The sequence below is a fragment of the Pteropus alecto genome, unplaced genomic scaffold, assembly GCF_000325575.1.
Source record: "Pteropus alecto unplaced genomic scaffold, ASM32557v1 scaffold50, whole genome shotgun sequence".
NCBI lineage: Eukaryota > Metazoa > Chordata > Mammalia > Chiroptera > Pteropodidae > Pteropus > Pteropus alecto.
In genome coordinates, this window is record NW_006431918.1 from 11,408,519 (window position 1) to 11,434,719 (window position 26,201).

The window sequence follows — 26,201 nt, forward strand, 5'->3', positions numbered from 1 at the left end:
CTTGTGGTGTTTAAAATATACAATTTAAATGCATGACAAAAAAGTGGAAAAGGGTAAACGAGGTTAGTTTTCTAAGGTCCCTGTACTACCCAGGCTGTGGTAAAGCATTAAGTTATGACTGATACAATAAATTTTGAAGTTATGTCATAATAAAGCAAACACTGAATTTAAAAACTATACAAAGGTAATAAAGGAGTTAAAAATATAGAATTATTTTTTTTAATATGATTAATACAAAGAAAGAGGAAAAAAGAAGCCAATAATGGATGGGACAAATAAAAAACAATAAGATTTGGATCTAATCCTCGAAATATCAGCAATTACTTAAACATAAACATTAAATATGCAAGTAAAAGACGGGTGGGATGGAGAGTACCACTTAACTATAATGTACTTAGCAGAGACACACATTAAATAGAAGGACAGAGAAAAGTTGAAAGAAAAAGGATGTAAAAAGATAACTAACTATGCATATCTTAACCAAAAAAGTTGGTAAAGCTATCTAACCAGACAAAATAGACTTTAAAATAAGAAGTATCACCAGAGATTAAAAAAGGGACAATTTATAATGTTCAAAGAGTTGATCTACCATGAATATATTACAATCCACACCACGAATATATCAAATTTTCATGCATGTAACAGGGTGATGAAGAAGAAAAATGAGCAGATAAAGCTGTCAATGCTTTGTAATAAGTTTCAAAATACATAAAGCAAAAAATGACTGAATTAAAATGAAAGAGACAAACCCACAACCTGGTGGGAGATTGACATAGTAACTGATAAGAACAAGTAAACAAAAATCAATATATAGAGAGGATTAACATGTTTAAAAACTTAATCCGATTCACGTACTAGACCACTGCATCCAACAAGTGTAGCATGTATAATACTTCCAAATACACATGGAATATTTATCCAAATTGACCACATAATGAGGCATAAAGCAAATCTCAACACATATCAAAACCATATAAAATATGTCCTTTGATCATAGTATAACTAAGAAATCAATACCAAAAATATCATTATTGAAATTAATTACACTTTAAATAACCCACAGGTCAAAGAAGAAACTATAGTGGAAATTAGAAAACATTTTCAACTTAGATTATAAAAATATGATACATCAAAACTTGTAAGATGTGACTGAAGCCATACGTAGGAGGAAATGTACTGTCTTAAATACGTATAATAGAAAAAAAAAAAACCTAAAAACTCATTTTCTGTGTATCCACCACAAGAAAAAAAAAGGAATAGTAAATTAAACCCAAAGACAGAAATGAGAGCAGAAAATTAAAAATGAAAATAGAGAAAACCTATAAAATTAAAGTTGGTTCTTTGAAAATACTAATAAAATTGGATATACCTCTAGGAAAATTAAATCAATACAACAGAAGGCACAAATTACCAATAAACAGGAATAAGAGGGGAAAGTCATTACTGGTCCTTAGAAATTGAAAAGATGATTCTGAATAGCTGCCACAGCGAATGGCACGTCTACGGCTACTTTGTGGTAATGCACACACCTGTCTTCCTCACTGTGGGAAAACGACTGAGGAATTCCATCTTATTGTCTTCCTACCTTTGGAGCCCAGCACTGTACCTGGCACACAGCACATTCTCAATAAAAGTTTAATGAGTGATTTAGCTCCCTGAAGGAATTAGAAGGCCACGTGTGGGGCTTCAACTTTATTCAATAAGTTATGAATAAATGTTATTAAATATTCAACAGGCTGCAGGGAGTCAGTTGTTTCTTTTTTTAAAGTAAAGAGTTTTATCCAAACTTACCAGTTCTTTTGAAGCTGGTATTATTTTCATTTAACGGAAAAGGAAACAGAAAACAAAACTATGCTATTATCAAAAGTCGCACTTGGTCGGACTGTACCTCCTGAAATGATCATTTACTGAAGGTTAGTTTCACAAAGAACAAGAGACAATTTCCATCTAGTCCTCTAGTAGCATTTTATGAAGAGAATATATTTCTTCTTATTCTATATGTCCTTTTCTTCTATTCCAAAAACAGCTTTTTTTTCCCTATTTTAGCTAATGATTTTCCAATAGAGGATGTGTGTTTTTATCGAAATTAGTTGAGGCTATTTCAAACTCTATCGCTAATGGGTTTGTAATTTAAGATAAGTGTGTTAGAGATGGGGAGATAAGGTATCACCATTTCAGACTTTTTTTTAGCTATTCAAACTGACATTCATTCAACAAAACTGTACTGAGTGCCTACTAGGTAGCTGGCACTGTGCTATGCACAGAGGACAGAGGCAACGTCCTCTGCCAACGCTAAAGGACTGTGCTGAGGAGTCTGAGGCCACCCGCAGAGCCTCGGCCAGGGGTCTGACTGCACAAGGTCACCAGCAGCACAGGGATAGAAGAGGCCCACGTACCGTGCTTGCCTGCCATGAAGTAACTATAATACTGTGTGATAAAAGCGCTAAAACAGGTGTGAACAATAACATATAAAAGCAGAAAAAGAGAAAAATTAATTCCAGGGATTTGGGGAAGTTTTCCCAAAGAGGAAATATCAGACAGGTCTTAAAGGATGAGTAGAATTTTGCAGAACAACAGAGCTAACATTCTGAGTAATCATTCTACGAGAGACATTGTTCCAGACACTTTACACCTATTAACTTGTTTAATCTTTATGATAAACACTCCAAAGCAAACACTATCATAGCCTTCGATTTACAGGTAAGGAAAGCGAAATACAGAAAAGTTAAATAACTTGCCCAAAGTTTACATACACAGCTGTATGGCAGAGCAAGGGTTTGTTTGGACGCATGTTGTTTGGCTCTAGAGCCTCAATTTTTTTAAACCATTTTTCTAAATTGCTAGTTCTAACAGACACGTAAATAGAAATGCTAAGGTTCAAGGTGGCTGGAGGCAATACATGGCTAATAAGAAGGGCAGGGGCAAGACTGTGAAGGGCCTGGGATACGTCTCATTCTGGAGACAAGAGGACAAGTGGAAGGTTTTAAATCAGAGCATTGCTGTCCTTAGATCTACATTTTAGGAAGACAGCTAAGATGTACTGTCAATACAGGAAGTCTTCTCCATACGGACAACAATGACAACAAAAGCAAAAAAAAAAAACAACTGCCTGTGAACACTGTAGTGACCAGTTAGGGGGTGAATGCCTTGATGCCACTCACAAAAATTAAAGTGACAAGATCACAAAAACCTTTACATATAAATGCGCATAGATGAAACAAAATGCAGGCTGATCATTAATTTTTGCCTTACTGAGTTAAACATTTTTTTAAATAAATAAGTCAAACAAGTCATCTACCTCCCATTAGGAATTCAAATGAGTCCATGATACTGTGGCCTTGGCAAGACAACTTATTTTTTCTCTGCCCCTTTTTGTACTTCCTGCTTTAGTTTATGTCAGAAGTTAAGTGGCCTTATCAGTTTAAAGTGCAAAATAAAAACATGAGTCAGCAAACAGATTTCCTTCCCTCTTCTCCAAATACAAACATTTCACACTGACAATAAAAGCATTCGTCTAGTAAAGAACCTCCCAGAAGCTTTAAAAGAAAACCTAACTCTAAGGACATATCCTGAACGAGAAAAGGTAAAAAATTTTCATACAGATTTTCATCAGATTATTATTATAAAGAAAAAAGAAATATCCAATAATTGGAAAATAGTTATGTACACTTAGCACAATTCACTTTAAAAATTGTTCTATGTAATAATCTGGGAAAAAACTTGAGCAGAACATAAAACAGTATATGTAGCATAAACAACTATGAAAATATATCAAAATATTAACGGTGACTAGGTACAAAAGGTTAGTAATCTCCTACTTTTCTAAACCTTTCAAACACTCTTTAATGAAAAACTATAGCTTTCAAATTTTTTAAAAAGACTCTATATGTAAGTTGTTAATTACCAAAAAAAAATTCAAGTTCATGAGCTCAAGCCACACACAAACTGTATTTATATGTAGGACTGGACTTACAACGTAATCCGATTTCAGAAATAATAAAAATGCGGCTTAAAACAGGGTTCCAAATTCAAAACCCTTCCCTACAAGGTCTCATCCTTGGAAGGATTTCTATTAGCACTGCCAGACGCCAAATGAGCAAAATACTCTGACAATACTCCCTTTGACTTGGATATTTAATTTTGTAACTTATGTGATATTCCTTAATGTTAGAAGAAAAAAAACAAAAAGTGTGTGTGTGTGTGTGTGTGTGTGTGTGTGTGTGTGTGTGTATAAAACCTAATTAGCCAACTGTACAACGGGCATTTTCTTCATTTTGGCCTCATCTAGTAAAGAAACATGTGATTATCCAACTGTGTGAATATCAACAAGATACACTCTCTACCATTCAGTAGCTTTCAGATCCCAGTTTTCCATAGAAAGTTTTAAAGAAAATTATTCTAATTTGTAGCTGAAGAAACATTTTAAAAAGGTAGGGGGACGGTGGCCACTAAGTGCTACAGACATAGTGCTTTAATAAAAGCGTGAGGGGAGAGGACACAGTAATGACCACATGCTCTCTGTAGCTCCAGACCAGTGCCATTTTATAATTTGTGCACTGGCAAGGAATTCGGTGAGCTGGACAAAATAAACAATCCCAGTTAATACTGAGAGAATAATTAAATTATTCAATAAAATATAAAACAGAGGCTCCAAAAAGTGACTGGGGATAGTCAGACTCCTAGTACCTTAAAAAAGGAACTGGCAGAAGATAAATGGTCTGTTTTCAGTGAAGCAGGCAACTCATTTTTCAATCCACTTCTTGTTCCTTGGTTCATTGCTCTATCTCAACTCTAATGATAAAACATCAAAGCATAAAGATCAAAAGCGTCAGGGAACTAAAATCATAGGGTATTGATTAACTTCACTTTGAAACTGTTTAACAGCTGGATAAGTTATTTAAGGAAAAAAAAAGACAACTTTATAAAAATTTTCTATGAAAATATTTGATCCTTTTCTGGGGAAACAGGTATTTCCAAGTAAGTTAATAAACTGTATATTTCCTGACTTACACCTCTAGCTTTCTTCTTAAACAGATGATCCCGTGAATAAATAGAAAAAGTAAGACTTGAGCTTCCAAAGAGCTAGAGTGGGGCTTCAGAGAAGTCATAAGCAAGCTGTATGATTTTTGTAGTTCAGTAGCTATTATACCTAAAACACATCACCATACAGAATGTATGGAGAGAGAAGACCTCAGAGATGTGTTGTATAAAGTGACTGGTGGCAATATTAATTGGTATTACGGAAAGGTATGTGCCATCTATTCTAACATACAACTTAGGATTCAAGGCCTGATGAGAACTCTTGCTTCCTCTGAGATGTTTAGCTAAATTAAAACATCAAAAGGGTCAAAAAGTGAACACACCATGAGATTTATCTCTAATGTAACTTTTCATTGCTCCAAAACAGACTATTTTTTTTTTTTAGCTTATTTGATTTCCTTTAGGTACCCAAGTCAACTGTATACTCCTACTGTGAAAATGAATCGTGGAAAACCTTATTCAAGATGGAGCCGGGAAGCCATGAAGGGAGGGCTCTCCCATGCGTACCACTCGTCACAGCTTATTCTACACACTTCAGCAGGCGAAAGGAAGATTTTCTCCTGGCCCAGCAACAACTCGGCCAATGAGAAGCTGCCACGATCCCAAACTCTAGTCCTCCTCCAATGAACTTTCGTTTAAAACCACCCCTTCCAATTTCCTCCCTTCCTCTATAAAAGCATGCTCTTCTTTCTTCTCTGGAATAGTGTGCTTGTCCCAAATTGCAATTCCTCTGCCATTCCCAAATAAACTAATTTGCTACTTGATAATCTTTGTTGTTTGATCTTTAAGGTTGACACAATGAAAGGCAGAACCATCAAAACAGATGATGATTCTCAAGGAAGATGAAATGAAGATACTCTAAAAACTCCTGACACTTATAGAAACCATAGAATCACAGAAGACTACACACTACAGATTAGAGCCAAAAACGCTTTAAAAGATGAAAGCTGCAAAGAAAAATATTCCAGAGATTCAATGTCAATAAATATTTTAAAACATAAAAAGCAATCTTACTCTTTATTGGTAAGAGTAAGATGGAGAATTCACAAAATGAGGGGGATCATAACCACATCCATTAGGCCTAAGTAAATTAGACTATGAAATTAATCAAAAGTCCTAAAGAATTGGGAACTTCCAAATGTTTAGTAAACCCCAAATACCTATTAGTTAAAAGTAGAACAACAGGCAGTCCACATACTGGCTTAGCAGGATGGCTAAAGCGGAAGCAGCACATAAACTCACATTTCCAGAAAGAGAAAGAATCCTATGAACAGTACCCATGAAAGCCAGTAAGGCAGGCCCTCCTTATCCTCAGCAACAGTTACCTACGGACAACCGTGGCCCAAAAATATAAAGTGGGGAAAAAAAATTCCAGAAATAACTCATAACTTTTAAATGGCGTGCTGTTCTGAGCAGCATGATGAAATTTCACGCCATCCCGCTCTGTCCTATCTGGGATGTAAATCATCACTTTGTCCAGCATCTCCACGATGTAGACACTCTCCACCACCCATTTGTCACTTAGTAGCCATCTTAGTTATCAGATCTACCATCGAGGCATCACAGTGCTTGTGTTAAATAATCCTTATTTTAGTTAATAATGGCCCCAAAGTGCAAGAGTAGTGATTCTGGCAACTTGGATATGCCAAGAGAAGCTGTAAAGTGACCCCTTTAAGTGAAAAGGTTGAGTACAGGAAATAAATCATTTTGAGAGAGACCATATTCACATAACTTTTACCACAATATATTTTATAACTGTTCTATTTTATTATTAGTTAGTTATTAATCTCCTACTGTGCCCAACTTATTAACTTTATCATAGGTATGTACATCTAAGAGAAAACATAGTATACATAGGGTTTAGAACTATCCACGGTTTCCGGCATCCACTGGGGGGCTTGGAACTATCCCCCACGGAAGAGGGGGCAGCTGTAATGAAGACAGGATATTAAAACAAGAGATGGGTTTTCTCTAGCTATTTCAGTCTCAGAAAATACTCCAAAGTAACAGTGCTCTGTGACTTGGTTTCAACAAATAATCTCTTCAAATGTTTCTTTTCCCCAGTTACTCCAATTAGAGACTAACTTGGTTTAGAGATATTTGTATTACAGGAGACAACAGGTAGAGTGCTTGTGCATTTTTCCCTGTTTTAAAATAGCAGTTATCACTGGCCTTTCAACATTTCTAGATTTCAAATGGGTCAAATGCAGCTAAGTAAAATTAACCACTAAGTAAAATGAGAGGGTAAAATCCTAGAAGAAAATGAGGATGGATAAAACCTCTTTCCACTTCTCTTTTATAGATGCGAAAAAACTTTTCAAACTACCTATTTCTTTGCTTGGGAGTTGGGCTAAAAGGAACTCTATTTTGACTGAGTCCTCAGAAAAAGAAAACGTGTTTCAACAAAATTCCGATGCAACAAAGCAATACAAAGATCCACCGGAGAGCACAGGAGACTTCCGCCCGTCTTAAATCACAGCAGCAGCAGAATCCTGCGTCTCCGACACCCAGAAGTCAGATCCCCCCTTACTGAGCCTCTCCCTACTGAGCTTTGTTTTGGTTACTTCTAAACTTTCCCCAACTTTCTAAATGAGCGATTGAAGACACAAAACAGCTAGTTTGCCATTTTCTCACAAAATTTTTTTCAGAAGTTAATTTTCCAGATCTGGAGAAATTGGGGGCTGACAGTGGGACAGAGAACAAACTCTTAAAAGCCTATTTTTAGCAATGCAGTTATATAGGTACTACTGCCTTTAAAACACAGGCACTATCAGCCAGTCTTCCAGCCACCCAGGTGTGACTTAAGTGACAAGAGCTGCAATGTGGTCTCTCAACAGAGTGTTAAGTGAGTGGGAATCTTAGCAATCAAAAAGAAAAGGAATAACACATAGACTTTGAATTCCAGCTTACCGCTTGTAAGTTCACTGCAAGCTGTGACATTTCAGCCAAAAGATTTCAGTAGTGTCCCCTTGATGAAAATGAAGCAAGGAATTTATGGATGTCACAATTACATGAGTCTCTAAGGATAGAACTGTAGTTTATAGATTTAGATGTGCCAAGTTTGCTATTCAAGTATCTTCACTGTGTCAGAAAATTCTTTTAGACAAGAACTCTTTTGGGTTCTGCTCTGCATACACAAGTCCTTCCATTCTGACAAATCTGGGCTGCTTGTAGGGCAACCAGTCAATTTTTCTTGGTCACAGAGATTCCCTAGAGAACAGCAAGTGTCAGTTCTGTTTTGTTTCATTAGATGATTATTTGTTTAGTTAAATAGACTGAAGGCACTTAAAAGTTTTCTGACTGTCCTAACTTCAACAAACCTGGCTTCTTTCTACATCTTGCTACTTCCTCTAAAAGTTGTACAACATTCCTTAATCCCACTGAACCCCCGTTCTCAAATTCATGCTTGTAAAGGAAAACTGTCAGTACACGATAGCCTTTCAAGACACCCAGGTCCTAATCACCTCATCCTGATAAATATCATCTGTACTCATCTCAACTCAAAAACTGTACAGTTATTTGACCTGTAAAGAGCTCACTCCACACAGGAGATTGAAGACCAGAAGCATTTTAAAATTTAATTTTATTGACCACAAGAGGGAAAAAGTCTACAGTAGTTGTTTCTTAGAAAAAACTATTCTCTTTGAGTCACTGTTATTGTAGAATAGCAATTTTACAGACTGCAAAGAATGCTAAATGTGGTTAATTTCCATAAGTGGCCAGTTATGAATGATTCATCATTAACAAATGAATGAAATTATTTTAACTGAGCTATTAACTTACTCAAGCACTATATTGGTTGTTTTTACAAACATCTTATTGACTCCTTACGGGAATTCTTCAAGGTATATATCATTATTTCAATTTTACTAATAAACCTGAGGATCAGAGGTTAAGTATCTTTCTCAAGACCACATTCCAGCAAGTGGTAGATCTACGTTTTAAATCAGAATGGGAAATAAAGTCTATTAATTAGGTTACAAAAAAAAAAGCAATTCAAACGCCAACTTCATAGATGAAATGGAATAGGCTAGAGAAGGAAAAAACTATCCCTTTTATTTAAAAAAAAAAATCCTGCTGTATATATTTCATTTTTTGGAACATATTTCTTTCTCCACTGATCTCGCAGGTGCTGTTTATGACAACAAACATGCACATCTGGAGGGGTGAGGTGACATTCGAGAGCAGGACCGCCTGAACTCTCTCCCTATATTTAGATCCTTCAGCTCAGATCTTAATTGAATAATTTAATCAGAACTCTCTAGAAGGGAAACACATCCATATTCATCACAGGCATCAAAGGAAACATCTTTACAAGTTATATCCTTTTACAAACCAACATATGGTCTCACGCCATTCTCCCAATTGTTGATCTCCTCCTCTGGGAAGAACATGGAATTTTATTTCTTTTTATCACTTGAAAAAATCACTTCCCTCCTAATTCAGTGAAACTGGGTGGAGGCCACTTCCTCCACAGGTGAGAGAAATAAAACTTGTTGATCTGTCATTGTCAGGAATTTTAAAGTTAATCATTTATTTTATGTACTTTCAAAATGGAAACAAAAGACAGACTAAATTCAGATTAAGAAATCGGGGCACACTCTCCAGACTTTCAAACAAAACTCCTACAATTTTTCTGTCATTTTAAGATGTTTCTAAATGAGAAAACAAGAGCCTTTCACTTGGAATAAGCGATAGGTTTGAATGGCAGCTTTCCACTTAGTAGCTATACTCTGAACCAAACACTTCTCTGAGCTTCAGTTTGCTTTTCCACAAAATTATGAATCCACCACCTACCCCGCTAGGTTGTTATGAGGCTTAAATATGAATATGTGAAACTGATTTGAAAATTATAACATGCTGAAAATGTAATGTATTTTATTAACAGAGCAGTTAAATAAGAAAGCTTATTTAAATATTTTATATATCCCAAAAAACAAAGTTTCTGTCCTAGTTTAAAAATAAAAACAAAAACAAAAACAAAACGATAAAAAGAAAATTCACTTCATTCAACAAACACTTAAATTGTGCCAGACACCATTCTAAGCACTGGGGACACAGCGTTGAACAAGACACAAAAATAGCATTTTTTTAGAAAGTCCATGCTTTCATGAGACCTACATTCTAGAGGTTATAAAAGGCCTCACTGAGAGGTGATAATCACTCAGAAGTCTGAACAGGAGAGGGACTGAGCCACGTAGATGTCTGGGGATGCATACTTCAAGCAGAGGGAGGAGCAAGTGCAAAGGCCCTGTGGCAAGGAAGTGGCTGAAATGTTCAAACAGCAAGGAGTCCCATAGGGCGGGAATGGAGTGAGTGAGGAGAGTATTGTGGTGGTGGGGGAGCGGGGCAGGGGCCGGGGGGAGGTCGGAGAGGTGAGGGGAGCAGACATATAGAAACCCATAGGGACTTCTTAGCTCTTCCTTGAGATGGGAACTACTGGGAGATGTGAGCAGAGATGTAAGGCATGGTCTGACAGTTTAACAGGATTACTATGGCTTATAGATTGAGAACAGAGAGAAAAGATGGAAGCAGGAAGTAACGAGACCAGTTAGGAAGCTATGATCATTGTTATGGTTCCAGATGATAAAGGTTTGGATTGGCATGGCAGAAAAGGTCAGATTCTGGATATATTCTGAAGGCAGAGCCATGAACAAATACACTTTCCTGCATAAGTAAATAAATAAATGGAGAAATCTGTTTAAATTTTAGATGTGTAAAATCCCATAGCATGGGACTGTGAGACTGCAGATCTGAGGTGGGATCAAAGGTCACTGGAGAAGTAGTCCAAGAATGATCACAGGAGCAGTATGGAGGAAGTACGACCAGAAGCTGAAATCCTGTAGGAAGGAGGTGAATGATGGGGAGTGAGGCAGTAAGTGACTCACAAGGAAGGGAAGTGAGTGGTATAAGCTGACATCATGTTCCAAGCTGAGTGTTTTTATGGAAGACGGCTGGAGGATGGCCTGGGGGTGGCAATGAAGGGGACTCCCACCCTTAGGCCCCATGCTACGAGGTTAGCAAACAGCCAGAACCTGGAGGAGCTAGAAGGGAAGCTGCATCTTCAGATGGGCTTGATCTATGCTCAAGATTACTCACGTTCCAGACAACTCGGACGTCTAACAGTAATGAAATGATTAAATAATTACAGTGCATCCGAAAATGACATAACCGTTAAAAGGGCCATGGCGGGGGAGGGGGGGTAGGGGTAAACAGACATTCGCTTCTAACATGGAAAGGAAAACCATACCATAATTGTTCACTTTTAAAAAGCTGCAGAACAATATACACAGTGCGATCCCATTTTAAAAGCAAAAATAGAAAGAAAACCTGTACGTGTATAATATATGGGCATCTTTAAAGGCCTGGAATGAAATAAGCAAAATTGAACAAGTGGTTGCCTTTAGGAGTGAGCCGGGACGAGGGGAGTGCAAGAGAGCTGTCTTATCTTATAATCGATTCCTATTTTCAATCTTAAAACTCCAATAATAAAAATAAATAAAAACTGAAAGTAGGTGAGAGATTTATTCTACATGGCTCCAGGAGACAGTATTATGGCCAAGAAGTGGCAAGATTTATCTTTTTCTAAAGGAAAAAATAATTGAAAGTGTTTCTGCACAGAATGGAATAACACTGAACTGGGATTTTCAGAGGAATTTATTCCTGTATTCAGGGTTGGAATATATGACCTAATTCTGGGTAAAGATGATATGAGTGGAAACGTACCTTTTTATTAAGCAATTCAGGCACATGACCATAAAATTCAATTTTACAAAATGCCATAATATAACAAAGAGTCAGTTTCCTTCCCATTCGTGTCCCCTAGTCCCCTTTCCATTAACAATTCAAATATCCTTCAAAGTTTTCAGTGCATGAATCTTACCCCCAAAATGTTCTGTGCCACACTCAAATGTCTCAAGAGTAATTTAATTTGGTCCTGTGCCTTTTCCAGTACATAAATCTGTTATTTAGAAGAATAAAATAATTCCTAAAAAATCGAAGTTTACATAATTGCTGAAACGAACATTGCAATCAGCCAAATTTCACTCTCCTCTACATGACAATCAATGACATCCTGTTTTCGATCTGCCAAAAACTGGACGAGACTTACTAGGTCCACCCGGCCACCAACGAGGAAAAACTGAACAAAGCACAGTGGCCTTCTTCCAGAGCTGCAGGGGCTTCTCCAGCTAGGAGCCCAAGGGAGCAAATGCAATGCCTTTCACTGCGTTAGAGAAATAATGCTGTGGATACGAGGGTCACCTACAGAGTTAGGTGAGACCCGCACCATAAATCCAGACCTTTGCTGCCTCGGGTCCCATGCTCACGCCGGTCCTATCCATTCACCTCCCCACAGTGACTTATTTACCAGTCAGAATGGAAAAACCCAAGTTCTCCTCCTTTATATGTTCAACTACTAAAAAAACTTTAATCTCCACTAATTCACTATTTTACTGAACCAATAAGTGCTCACCACACAAAGGTGCAGTGGACACGAGTATGATCTGGTCCCCAGCACCACCAAGCTTACAGTCATAAAGCGTGTGGGGGAGGGATGGGAGAACCATACTACAAGGTTGATTGTGGTGAGAGTCACGTGACACGTTCAAGCTGTTTAAGGAGGAATGTACGTGCAGGGAGAGTGGCCCACAACGTGTGCCACTTTCTCTGCCACAACTTCATCTCCTGGGCATCCTGGGCTTTGTGAAACCTACTGTGCAATGGAAACCCAAATGAGTGCAACTATCAATCAGTGGCACCAATGGGTATCAACCATGGAATGGACCATCCAAAGCAGCCTTAACGGGAATTAGCCGCTGCTTTTAAAATCTATTCTGCTTCGTCAGAGAAAGCTTTTAATTGCTTATCATATTTTGCTTACAATAATAAAACTATTAAATACCCTGAGAACACAGTAAATTCTAAAGAAAGCCTTGTTCAAAACTAAATACATCCTTGAAAAATCTATAGGTAGATGACAATTAACTATAATGGTTTATTATATTATAAAAACTTACAAACATTATTTTATCACATAAATCACTCTATCTTCCTCTTGAAATTCATACTATGGGCAAAAAAGCCTTTATAGAACATCTGAAATATCCCAGTTTGAGGGTTCAATAAACTCTCATCACCATCACCATCGCCATCAGCTCCAAAGGGAGAGCGCTGTCATGCAGGCAGCTCTATGGGAGACACCCCACAACAGTGCATCCTTGGTCTCCATCAATTTCCAACACAGCTCAAGTAGCCAATATCATTCTCATATCATCACTATCATCAGCACCACCACGAAGCACCAAGCGCTGTTCTCAGCACTTTACACCTATTAACTCACTTAATCTTTAAAAGAATCCTAGAAGGTAAAGACTATTTTAGAGATTATGAAACCGAGGTACGGAAAGGTGAAGGAGCTCACCAAGGCAACCCTCTCCTATCCAGCTTCTCCTAAATAACCTCCTCCTTTGTCGCATGCATAAAGTAGAGGAACTGACAAGCAAGGATTTGCTTATAGTTTTATCTTAAGCCCTCCAATTCCTTCCCTTCCCAATTTATTTTTTTCACTGTTGCTTTCCTTCTTGATATCTTCCTATGTCCCTAGAACATGGGAAAAACAAGAGTCTTATCAGGGCAGCAGTGACAAAAGTTAATTTTAATCTAAAGAGCCTAGAATAGGATAAGAAATCATAATCTATACCTCAACGAGGCATACGGAAATTGGCACCATTATTTACACCAACAGCCCATATGTGTGTTCAACTCTTAATATTCTTATGATGAGTCTGTGAAACACTGAAATTAAACCCTTTTAAAAAAGAAATTCATTTTCTTTACATCCCCGCTGATTATTCTTAGGGTCCTTTACTGAAAACATAAACGGAACAAGATTATTGGCTCTCTGTTTTTCTTGAGGTAATACTTTCCCATTCCATTTTCTATTCAAGCAGATGTAGAGACAGAAAATTTAACTCACGAACTCTTTCAAGCATCATGTCTTATTATCAGTAAAACATTAAAATATTCATTTTAATGGCTCATACGGTCGCAATGCTATCTATAGACAATGGCGAAAAGTAGTACTCACCCGCAGAGGACCTGGGTGAGGGGATGATAAAGCAAACGGTGTGCCTGTGTGGCAGAAACGAGTCAGTGACACTATGATTCCAGCACCCTATCCCATCAGCCCCTGATCCCCTTTTTTCATCCTCTTCTCTAGGGTTTTTCAATTGTAGCATTATAGGATATGCAGCCACACACTGTTTGCTGGTAGAAACACCCCTGCCTTCCCCCAGTTGTGACCACCAGAAATTTCTCCAGACCTTGCCAGATGACCCGCTACTCTACTCAGTCGCACTCTTCTGCCCCTTTTCTCCCTGTAGTCTAAGTGCCTTGGGCCTCATCAGTTTTATTTAGCTCCACTCCTAAACTCTGAGGCACAAGAAATTGCTGATTCCTTCAAGAAGGAAAAAAAAAAGGAAAGATGTCAAACGCACATACCTGTTCTCCCTATCGTTTTCCTCCTCAAAGAAAAAACGAGGAAACAAAAAGTTAACCCTCGGAATTAACCGGCATGTCTGGAGCCCTTACAGCAGGGGTCACCTAGCACCCAGCTCTGCCGGGTATAAAAGACAGTGCGTGCACACACTAAACTCACAACACACCACAGGTCACACTTCCTGACGTGTTTTAAAAAACGCTAAAGTGAAGAAAACTCACTCATCAAGTACCGACTGTGTGTCTGGCCAATAGTTCTTAATACCGCTGCACATCAGCCTTCCCTATGGTGTACATTTTAAAAAGCTTTCCACCGTAACCCCTGAACAGGATCCGGAGTGGGGCAGGCATCCCTGCTGCGATTACTGTTCATGGGATTCTGATGTGCAGGCAAGGTGAGAACCATCGCGCCAACACAAAGATCACAAAGACACGGTCCACATACCCTCAAGGAATTCAGGCTCAAGAATAACTGTAATAAAAGCTATTAAAATGGAAGATAGATGAGACAAGCAGGTATGTATTGTGCTTCAGTCATAAGATCCTCAGTGCAAGTCCTATACTGAGGACCTCTCGTCCCAACTTTATGAAGTATAAGAGAGATACAGGAACATAAGCATAAATATAAACACAGACACTCAAAAACTCGCTGAAAAAATGAACCACAGTAGAAATGGGCAGGAAACTAAAGCTCTGACAACCGCATTAGATTTCTTTCCCAATCCTTTGATTTTGAAAGACTACCTCAATTATAGGAGAAACAGCTTCAAGCTAAGATGATATAACATTAATAACAATGGCTTGTTATTTAACTCTTCCATCATCGTAGTCTCCCCTTACTAGAAAGATTGCTTCTTCAGGGCAGAAACTGACTTACATGTTTCACTATCCCATCCATAACAGAGCCCAGTGCTGGATGCACAGTAGGAATGCATGAAATACTTGCTGAATTAATATCAGCTTAACAAAAAGCAGAACCCTACCGTGGGGATACATCTTTTTTAAAGGAGGCTTCCCTGGAATACAGAGCAATATCTCATCGGTCTGTGCAAGTTGATAAGACCAAAAAAACCTCTTCAATGTTTAAATGCAAATACATGCTGTAAATACAGCTTGGGTGCCAATCATTTAAATGATAAGTTAATTTTGTTCACAGTTAACAGAAAAACATTAAAAACCAATCAAACATGCCCTCAAGCTTGAGCAAACTAAACAGAAGTCCTGAGCACACAAGCATAAACAGAGGGACAATAAAGAGGTTGTTATTAATTATGCCAGAATGCAAAGCCAGCAACAGGCAAAGGCAAAACAGGAAGCCGTAACAGATGAGGTGGCCAGCTATATACAATCGGCTGCCCTGAGCTTTAATAGGGCTAACTGTATAATTTCTAATGCACCAGTCCCCGCACCATTATTAATCCCCTTCACGAAAAGCTACTCTCTTAGATGAAATTAAGACCCATTTTCCCTACGTTCACCCTCCCTCTCCAACTCAGCTGCTGAAAAAAAAATGAGGGACAGGTCGGATCTATGCATCCAGGGTCCCTACTCCCCAGTCACTGTCATTCAGAAGGGACTTAGGAATGGGGAGGGGATGGTAAAAGGCCAAGTGCTGAGCCTGTAGATGAGACTTAAAAGCTGTTCCCCACCCAACTTTGAAATATTTGCAGATTGTTAAAAAAAAAAAGAATACGGTGAGGCAGAAGATGCTGACGAATTCAATTCTGCCTCGTGGCTGGGTAAGGACTCACTCACTGCGGAGGTGAGACCGAGTGTACCTCACTTCACTGGGGGAAGGATCCCACCAGTACCCAGCAGATCGTTCCCTTCCTGGCAGAAGGTGAAAAGCTTTCTTTATTCCCACGACTCTAACCTTTACCCCTAAGAGAAAATCTGGGAAATTAAATGTTGATGCCTAACTCTTTAATTTTTTTTTTTCATTTTATAAGAGGTTTTACTATATGAGAACTTTTTACTTTAATACCTTATAAACCAGTCCATCCCAATCATCAAAACCATATCCCAAGACCATCACTATCTCATATGAATAAGAAAATGTCGCTATAAATAAACTCTAACACGTCAACTCAGGAAGGAGAGAAAAAGGCCCATTTCGATGTGCTCTAATAAGTGCTGGTGTCTTTACCGTTCATCAATTGTGCCAGTTGAGTAAGAAACTGCATGTAACTGATAGCCAGGCCCCGAAGGGCTGGGAACACTTCACTTTCTAATGAGGGGACTTCTATCCCAAAATCCTGTCCTGGAGGGTAATAGGGTAGTTATCAGGGAAATGGGATGGGGAAGGCCTGTCTCTTAAAACTCCAGCTTATACGAATCGTGTACCAACTTGGAACTCCAGCTTCTCTTAGTTTCCAAACTGGTTTCCAAAAGCCCAGTTTTCCTCGACTTATACTTCCTAGTCCACAAAGAGAAATACGATAAAAGAAAAGAGAACTGTCACCATTCTAGTGAAGAGTCTGATCAAGGACACGGCAAACATTTTATGTTTATTAGTCATCTGCATTTCATTTGTTTGTGAATTACTTGTTCATATTCTTTACCAATTTTATCAGGATGGTGTTTCCCATTGATTTAAAAAGTTATGTACAAAAGACGGTAACTTGCTTGCAAATTTACCTGAAAGGTTGTGAGTGTGTGCTTGGTCATTTCTACATGTTTGGTCACATAAATGCTGTCAAATGTATAAATTTTTCCTTTATGGTTTCTGAGTCTGGAGCCAAGTTTAGAAGGGCTCTACAGCTGGCTATTAATATCCTTCCTTCTCTTGAAAAGGCACAAATCAATTTCCCCCTTTCCTTCTGACTCTATGACAAGAATCCATGCCAGAATACTTACTTTGTAAAGCTCTGGGCAATTTAAATAACTTTTTAAAATCATTAAAAGGCATTCTTCTATTAGTTCAACTACTACGCTTTTTTAAAAAACCTGTATCCAGAATTGTCAGGGAAATGTTCCATCTACAAATTCCCAAACTTGGTATTTCACAGTTTCATTACCAGCTTCCCATTGCTTAACTCCTCTCAATTTATTCAGTCCATTGGACTCCTTACAACCTGTGACCGCCTTACCTAGATTGGATGTGTTACCACTCTCAACACTCTAGACTCTAAAATCACATTCATTTTTATAAATGTATAAATAACATTTTTGAGGGCTTATCATGTACGAAGTCCGTGTTACATCTTTTATGTACTCTATATTTTACTGACTGTAAGATGTACCTTCCCCTCCCATTTTAACACCTCTGAAACCGGGAAACGTATAATCAATGGTATGTCACGTCTAATTGACAGTTTTTTCAATAGTACACGAAAGACTGTCTCACACTGGGCAGCATCTTAGATTAGATGAAATACGGAAGTTTAACTCATTCCATCTTACAATCCATCCTGAGGCTGGTACTATTACCTCGCTTTTTCAGATGAGGAAAAGTGAGGTACAGGAGTCAGTGGTACGTAGCTTACCCAACGTTATAAAAAGCAAGTTAAGTGTTGGGGCTTGGACTTAAACCCAAGAATCCTGATTCTAGAGTCTCATTCCTTAACCTAATTGCTATCTCTAGGCCAGACTCATCTCTGCCAACGTTTCTCTCCAATCTTCCTACCAGGTCACCAAGTTATACCGGAAAGTGGCAACTACTAGTCTTCTCTGCAGCCACATCAAGCTTAACCCAGGCTTCTTCCTGATGTTTATACTTTGAATTCTCCACAGATTTGCTGGCACACCACCTACAATGGTTCTTCCAAAACTTCTCCATTATTGTTAATCTTCCAATGCCATCTGCTGATTCCCTCACCTCACCATCCCAACGAAGGGACTGGCCTCTACGCTACCGCGAAAATCAGCACAAGCTGGCGTGAGCTCTGCCATCTGCTTCCCTTTCTCACTTGAACCCCATTCTGCTTCTCTCTCAGACACCTCTCCCTCCTTACCTGTCACCTGTGCTCCAGATCACTAACGCCACCACCTCTGTTTTCTCTTCATTAACTGCTTTCCCTCGACCTTCGAACATCAAGGGGTCTCATCAACTTTGAAACATAAGTCACTAGAGGGTATTTTGAGAACCTATTTCTCATTTCTCAATATGCCCGGTCTGGTCTCCTCATCTCGACTGCATTCGATTGGCCCAGCCTTTTCTCCTTTGCCCTGACGCATATGTTTCCCCTCTGAACCTGTTTCTGGAATCTCTTCCTGTGGCTTTCTGGTTTATCTGCTCCTCTGACTCCATGTCTTTCTTCCAGATCCTTCTTTCGTCTACTTCAAGCATGCCTCTCCCTTCTTCTAATTCCTAACCGTGGCTTCAATAGAAGATTCAACCCACTAGTTCTTTGTTTCTCTGTTCATGATCCTCTCAGGGTACTCAACCACACTTAGAAGTTCAACCATCATTTCCAAAGTCGATCACTACTGGAAAATTGTATGTAAAGCTCTAAGCCCATCTCTAAGCTGCAGTTTAGTTATGTTATCTCTAACTTGCCTATAGAATACTTAGATACCCCACCTTAAATTCAAGCTGTCAATTCTAATTTGTCATTCATACGATCTTTATTCCTTCTACAACTACTTTCCCTATTCTTACGTAAAAGCTTTATTAATTTTCCAGCCACTCAGGTTAGAAACTTAAGAATAATCTCTGCCATCTTTGTCCCATTACTCTACAGCCAAATAACCACCAAGAGTTTTTTTGCTCACAAAACTCACCTCATCAGATAGATAACTCAAATAGTTTTCCTATTAATCTCTTGGCATATAGGCTCTACCCCTTCCAATACAAACTGCATATTGAAACACCTTCAGTGACTTCCCAATGCTGCCTTATGCTGGCTCTCTAAGGTCCACAAATTCTCACTCCAACTTAACCTTTCTGAACATCTCTCCCCTCTCATCATCCTGGGCCCCTTCGGGAATATCCACTGTGGTCAGGGAGAGCTACTCCCCAGCCTCACCAGATCGGTGCTGTCCCATATGAAAGCCACAAGTGGCTATTTAAACATGAATTAATATTTAAAATGCAGTTCTCCTCAGTTGCACTAGCCACATTTTAAGTGCTCAATAGCCACTTGCAGCTAGTGGCTGCAGGGTTGGACAGAGCAAATATAGAACACTGCCATTGCTGCAGAGCGCTCTACTGGACAGAGCTGCTCTAGAGATCCTCAACACTCATGCTGACCTCCCAGGCCTTCCACGCCACAACTGTGCCCGGAACAGCTCTCCTTGCCACCTGTGCAAACCAACATGTCCTCTCATTCCACAGTGGTCCTCATGTGAATTGTCTATAACAACTGACTCCCACTATTACCTTACGACAGCTCTTGCTTGCGGTGTTGTTGCATTTAATTTTTCATTTTTGTGTGTCTTCTCACCAATGACTGAGTCCCTCAGAACTAATAAATATTTATTGAATAAATGAAGCATATACTTATTACATTACTGCATCAAAATTATCAAATAAGAGCATATTCAAAATCCCTCTTCCATTAAAATGACACATTTTCTTTCGGTCTAAACAAACAAAAGAGCCTGCATTCAGCTAACTAAATAATGACTTAATTTAGTGCCTAATTATAATACTTAAGATAATTAGTTTCCTTTTTTTCTTGTGGTGTTTGAAGCTAAAAAAAAAAAAAAAAGCTATAAAAATCTGAAATACTTCCACTTTGCATAAGCATACCACAAAGAAACCACAAAAGATAGACAATGAAAGGAAAATAAATGAATAGTTTGAATAACTATGCCCTAACTGAGATTGTAGGAAAAAACATCTATAGTACAGCTGCCCTAAACTTCAGGGGGAGCTACAAACAAAGCATTAAAAATTATGTATAGAAATCTATTTCTGAATCAAAAGCTAGACTCCTCTATCCTCTTCTCCCCAAGCATGGCACAGTGTTTATTTACAGTCTGAGCTCGAAAATAGACAGGTGGATAAACTGTTGTGCATATATGTTCCTTTAAATTCAGACTTGTCAAGAAAATTAGTTAAGAAATCAAACCCACCACACCACAGGATCACCAGGTAAAGATTCCCATGAACCTTAGAGGGAGTCGTCCCTAAAGTTCTGATTTTAGTTTATAACCAATGTTACAAAGATGTTAAACCGCTCAAATACTGCAGTTTCCAGTACCCTCCTAAAAATCTGATGTAGTCACTGGAGTTGAACAATTTATGAAAGTTTGGCTTTTCCCGACAGAAATATAGTTTCTCTTATGCAAATGACTGTTCTACAGAACCTGCTCATTTCTGTAAGCTGGCAAGCAGTAGCTGTAAACGTTATGCTTTTACCTACAAGACTAGCTGTACGTCTCTAAAACTGGCACCATCTTAATAACACACACCAAAATGAAGATTTTGATTTAAATTTTAAGTACATACATTCATGCTACCTAGCTTAGCTTTTTTTTTTTATTATTATTAAGGAAGTTACTCCGAAGTGAGTGTTAAAAATACTTTAGATGATTTTGTGGAAGATCAAATGACAGAGCAGCAGATTAGACTGAATAGTTGCACTACCAGGTAATGATAGATTATTATTATATATTATGTTATTATTATGTATCATATAAATAGTTGAGAGTTCAGTTTGGAGCAAAATAGAGATCTCTCCATTTGTTATCAAAGCACACCTTGCTAACCTTGGCACCAAAAAGTAAAAACCAGAGCTTCCAGGTTGTTGAACATCCAGGTGCTCCGACAGCGGGTACCTAGAGAGGGCATGGATGCGCTGCACCATTTCCCAGAACTTGCCCTATGTATTTCTTCCATCTGGTTGTTCTTGAGTTGTATCCTTCATAATAAACTGGTGATAGCAAGTTAAAAAAACAAAAGAAAGAAAAGAAAAACCCTATATAGAATTACTGAGAACACTTCATCAGCCTTCTTGTTATTTTATGACTTACTATCAAACTTCTCTATCTTTTTAAATTTAAATTACCCTTTTTCTCCTCAGATCTTTGCAGTTCTCTCCCTAGGATCTCCCACCTCCTTCCCTAAATACTCCAAACTTTAGCTTTTGGTTAGGAATGTGATTTGTTTTTAAGAGTCAAGATAGGTGATTCACATAGCAGAATTGCCTGATTTAATTTGAACTTTGTACAATCTTGGATCACTCATTTTCTAGTAAGGTCCCACTGATTAAATCAGACATAAGACTTTTCCATCTCTAAAAATGAAAAAAAAATCAATTTTAATCTGTAAAAAAAAAAATCTCTCCCAGGTTGTCAGATTTGATTCCTACTCAGCTCAAACAATAAATGTTAGGTACAAAAAAATCAATAACATATCAAGAAATTCTTTCTCCCCTCCCCAAATTACCATACACTGGATATGCTCAGACCAAAGCATCCGAATGCCCTAAATATGGTAGGAAACAAAAAAAAATGAGAACTTAACAACGTGCAGAGTGACCCCGGCTCTGGCTTTCCCTCTGCCAGTTATTAGGTAGGTGATGTTAGGCGAGTCAGCGCTCTTTTCCGGGCCTCAGGTTGCTCAATTTGATATTAACCAACTGGATTAGAAAATCTTCAAAAGAGCTGTTAACACTAAATATCTCTATTCTCTGTAAAGGAAATTACAAATCCTAATGTTTATGAACGTACTTAGCAAGGGAGCCCCATGATGTACTTCACCTGAAATATCACGCAATTTGTGTACTTAAGTGCACACGCACGCTTACCAGGGCATATTGGCATTTTTGGATTGGAGGATGGGAATGAGAAGGTATAGGAGCCACAGTTTCATCGGATTCCTTAACAACCCTGACCCCCCCACACACACACAAAAAAAATGTTAAGAATGACTGAACTATAACACTAAACAAAAGTAGACATTAAATGTAAGAAAAAAAATTCCAAGGAATTTGCAATGAACTATTCATATATCAAGATGCAGAGTTTACCAGCTAAGGGAAGACTAACTTTGATGATATAAACTGAACTACTAGAACTTTCTTCCTCGGAACCATTAGATTATGATTATACAAGAAAAACAAAAGGGGAAAGTAGTATTATCCAGAAAAGCAAAGATAAAACCAAATTGTCTTTGAAATGCATTACTTTTATGTCAGATTTATTCTTCCACTTATGTTCTGCTTAGATATGTATTAACATTATGTTTCCTTTCTTCCACTGAAAAGAAGATAACCAAGAAAAGCACAATAGCACAAAATTTGTCTAAAAGCCTAAAAAATAAAAGCAAAATCACATCTATATTGGAATAATAAAGTCCCGCAGAACAAGGATTATTTGGGTATTCTAGGCAAAAACAAAAAAACATTTAAAAAAAAATACAGTTAGGAGTGAGGCCCTAGAGTCAGACCTTGTTCATATCACAATCACCAGTTACACAGCCTGAGGCAAGAGACAGTGAATCATTCTGAACTCAGTTTCTTTACCTGTAAAATGTGACATGTTACAACAGTACTTAGGAGAGTTTTGAGGCTTAAATGAAACAGCAGTATTAAAAAACAAGGAAACAGCAAAAACTCAGAAAAAAAAAATAGCTACAATGATTTCTCCTACCGAAAGCTCTAAATCATATTAGAATCCATGATGCCAATGATAAATATAATCCACAAAAAAGTCAACCGCATTTTATCCAGTGGCTTCAACTGTCACATACAAACTGTTTAATAAGAGCAACTAGTAAGTATCAAAGTGAGTTGATATAGCTCTTCCTCTCAGACCCCACAAACTCATCAGCAGAGGGAACAAGCAGAGAAGTAGCTGAAAGATGAGTAAAAAGGGAGGAAAAGGAGAAACAAAGGTCCCAGAGCAGCACTGTCCGATAGAACCCTCTGCCGTGATGGAAATGTCCTACACAGACACTCCAATAAGGCAGCCACTAGCCACATGTGGCTACTTAGCACTTGAAATGCAGCTGGAGCTACTGAGATGAATTTTTATTTTTATTTAATTTTAATTAATTTCAACTTAAATGCCCCCCAGGTGACTATGGCTACCTTATTGGACGGCACAACCCTAGATGACCTATGAATTGAATAAGGATTGCCAGAAATCTAAGCAAAAAACAAGTCTCCTTTTCCTGAATTGTTCCTATGTTCAATACAAATATCTTTGTTTTCAGTGGAGCCCTGGTAACTATGACTAGTTAAAGAAATAACATGTCAGCTGATACATCAATACAGGGCAACTCAGTGCTAATAAAAGGATCAGAGATAAGAAGTATGTAGCCCTGATATTTTAGAAGGTCCCTATGGCCAAGTTAAATTAAAGCATGACCCAGTACAGGGATCAGAGTTGCAAAGGTCCTGATCAGCACTCCAAAAGCATCTTTTTCTCCACTACCAAATGGAAAGCTACTTCAACAATGCAGACTGAACATCTCTGCATTGCTCTTCAATTTTTTTCAGAAATTCGGAGTGCTGTAAGCCTTCCCCTCTTTCAGCAAAAAAAAATCAGCCTTTCCACTACATACGAAATCCATGTACCACCCATATCTGAAGTATAACGCCAGACTCCTGCTTAGCTGCCCCTGTAATATGGTTTAATTATGATGACTGAACTAATAGGCTGACATCATAGACTTTTACAGGCTGACCCCATGTCATCCTGATGTATCATTTTGCACCAGTTCAGTGCTGTAAATCAATTTAAGATCTCAAGCAGGTTGAAAAGGCTGGTAATGATGCTTTCTCTGCTGTCTCTGGAGACTCTACATTATACACAACTTACATTATTTATAAAGCCTCAATGATGCCTCCATTAGCCTTGTAAGACTACACAAATGAGATCTTTTATACACACAACTTGGCCTTGATTATGTAGGCGACTGCCGCTTAAATATACCCGTCTAATTATACTCAAGTTTATTCTTTATCAATCTAACCAACCTATTACTAGAAATCAAAATTAAAATCTGAAATTTAGTTTTTAACTAATAGATATATTTGGGAAAATAAGACTGACTTCTACTCCTAATGCCATGATGAACTTAGTAGAAAAGAATTATTAAACTCTAACAGGTGAAGAGGTTAAAAATTTTAATTTCCTAAAAACTGTCATTTCTACAAAATGCAAAGGTCATCAGCTCCTCAAGGGTATAAAATCAAAGGATACTGCAAAAAGGAAAAATGGATTTGCTTACATACCTATGGTTGGAGGGGTCAAAACTAAAGCAAGGACAAATCTCTATCCTCTGAAGAAACTGGATCCAGCCTGGATCCCACAGAGGCTCTGGCATCACCCACCTCTAGAAAATCATCTCTGCATGACCCTGGTTACAGTTTCCTAAAAACTGCAATATTACACAAATGTAAACCACCTGCACAGAAATATCAAATAGCTGCAAATGGGAAAGAGGCAGGGAGAGGGAAGAACAAACACTTAAATCGGTATTGCATATTTAGGCCTGGTACCTACATCAGAATAACACTGATACAAAATATATTCATTGAAAACGCTGCGGTCGTGAACATTGTTCCCACCTCTATTGGTGGTTCCAATACAGCTCGCCTACTTCCAATAAAACGAAAGTGGTAATTATCAACAAGGTGAAAAATCAACATGGGCAGAGAACAGTTTTTTCATTGTTACTGAACCTAGACATGTTATCCACCACAGGCAGAGCGAGAAATGTCCTGAAATAAAGGCATTCTGTGATTTAGCTGCTAAGAGTGTCAGGAACAGGAAAGACATACAGAAATCATGCAACTTCTGTATGATTCCACCCACTTTGCAACTTCAGAGACAGTGGAAAGGAGAGGACATTAGGAGGAAGAAAAAGGCCGCTGTCACGGCACTCACGAAAACGATGCTTTCTCGGGAGATGGTTCTGAGACGCGCCTCATTTTCAGAAGGGAAGCGCCTTCCTGGTTATCTCGCAGTGAATGTAAAAATCGTATGAGCCTCGAAATAAACAAAAGCCGCAGCTACTGTAGTTGTGAGATCCGGCAGGCATCTGTCCCTCCTCCCTTTCTAAGTAATCAAGGAAATGCTCTCCCTTTAAGCCTTCACATATATTAAGCAACTAGAAAAACAAGCCCACGTCTCTCTGTCTCTCTGTTTCTCTCTCACACCCACCACCCCCACCTTCTACAGAAACAACCCTGAGAAACCCTCACAAAGCCAGGGAGCGCAGTAAATGAACAGTTGTTCAACAGCGAACTCACAAATACACATGCAGTGAGGCAATCAAATCCGGTCAAGGGAAAGGAATGAGACGACACTTAGAGACGCAGGGGGGTGTAGGCGGAAGAGGGGGGAAAAAAAATTACGCGCCGCCGCCAAATCTTTGAATAAATTAGAGGGAATTTCGGTACGAACTTTCCTTTCCCTCGACCCCCGAGAGGCTCGCTGGGGCGGAGGAGGGGACCGGCCCGGGACGCGGAGGGGCCCAGGGCACCGGGTGTCCCCCTCCTGCGAGACCGGCTCCCCCAGGCGCCCCGCGCATCAAGGGCAGCGCCGGCGGTCGCCTTCCAGCTCCCGCAAGGGTGGCCCGGGCCGGCGGGATACAATGGGCCGCGCGGACGGGCCTGGGCCGGGCTGCAGAAGGGGGAAGAGAAACGGGGAGCGTGCGGAGGAGGAGAGAGAGGGGGTGGCGGTGGCCGGGGAGGTCCCGAGGCGGCCAGGGCCGGGGAGCTAGGCTTCTCCACCGCAGACCCCACAAAGACGCGAGGGGCGTCCCG

The 26,201-nt window shown here is 38.9% G+C and overlaps 1 protein-coding gene across 3 annotated transcripts in view; it reads right to left on the reverse strand.

Moving 5' to 3' along the window:
* The window catches only part of SMAD1 (SMAD family member 1), a 68,354-nt gene extending 42,188 nt beyond the window's left edge, over positions 1–26,166 (reverse strand). Inside the window, exon 1 of one of the 3 annotated variants that reach the window (XM_025042955.1) lies at positions 25,686–26,166. The gene's annotated coding sequence lies outside the window, so the exon portion shown is untranslated. Of the gene's footprint in view, positions 1–25,320 lie in introns of all 3 variants that reach the window. The other 2 variants (XM_025042956.1, XM_006906286.3) reach the window with 2 other exon arrangements.
* Between the last annotated feature and the right edge of the window lie 35 nt (positions 26,167–26,201).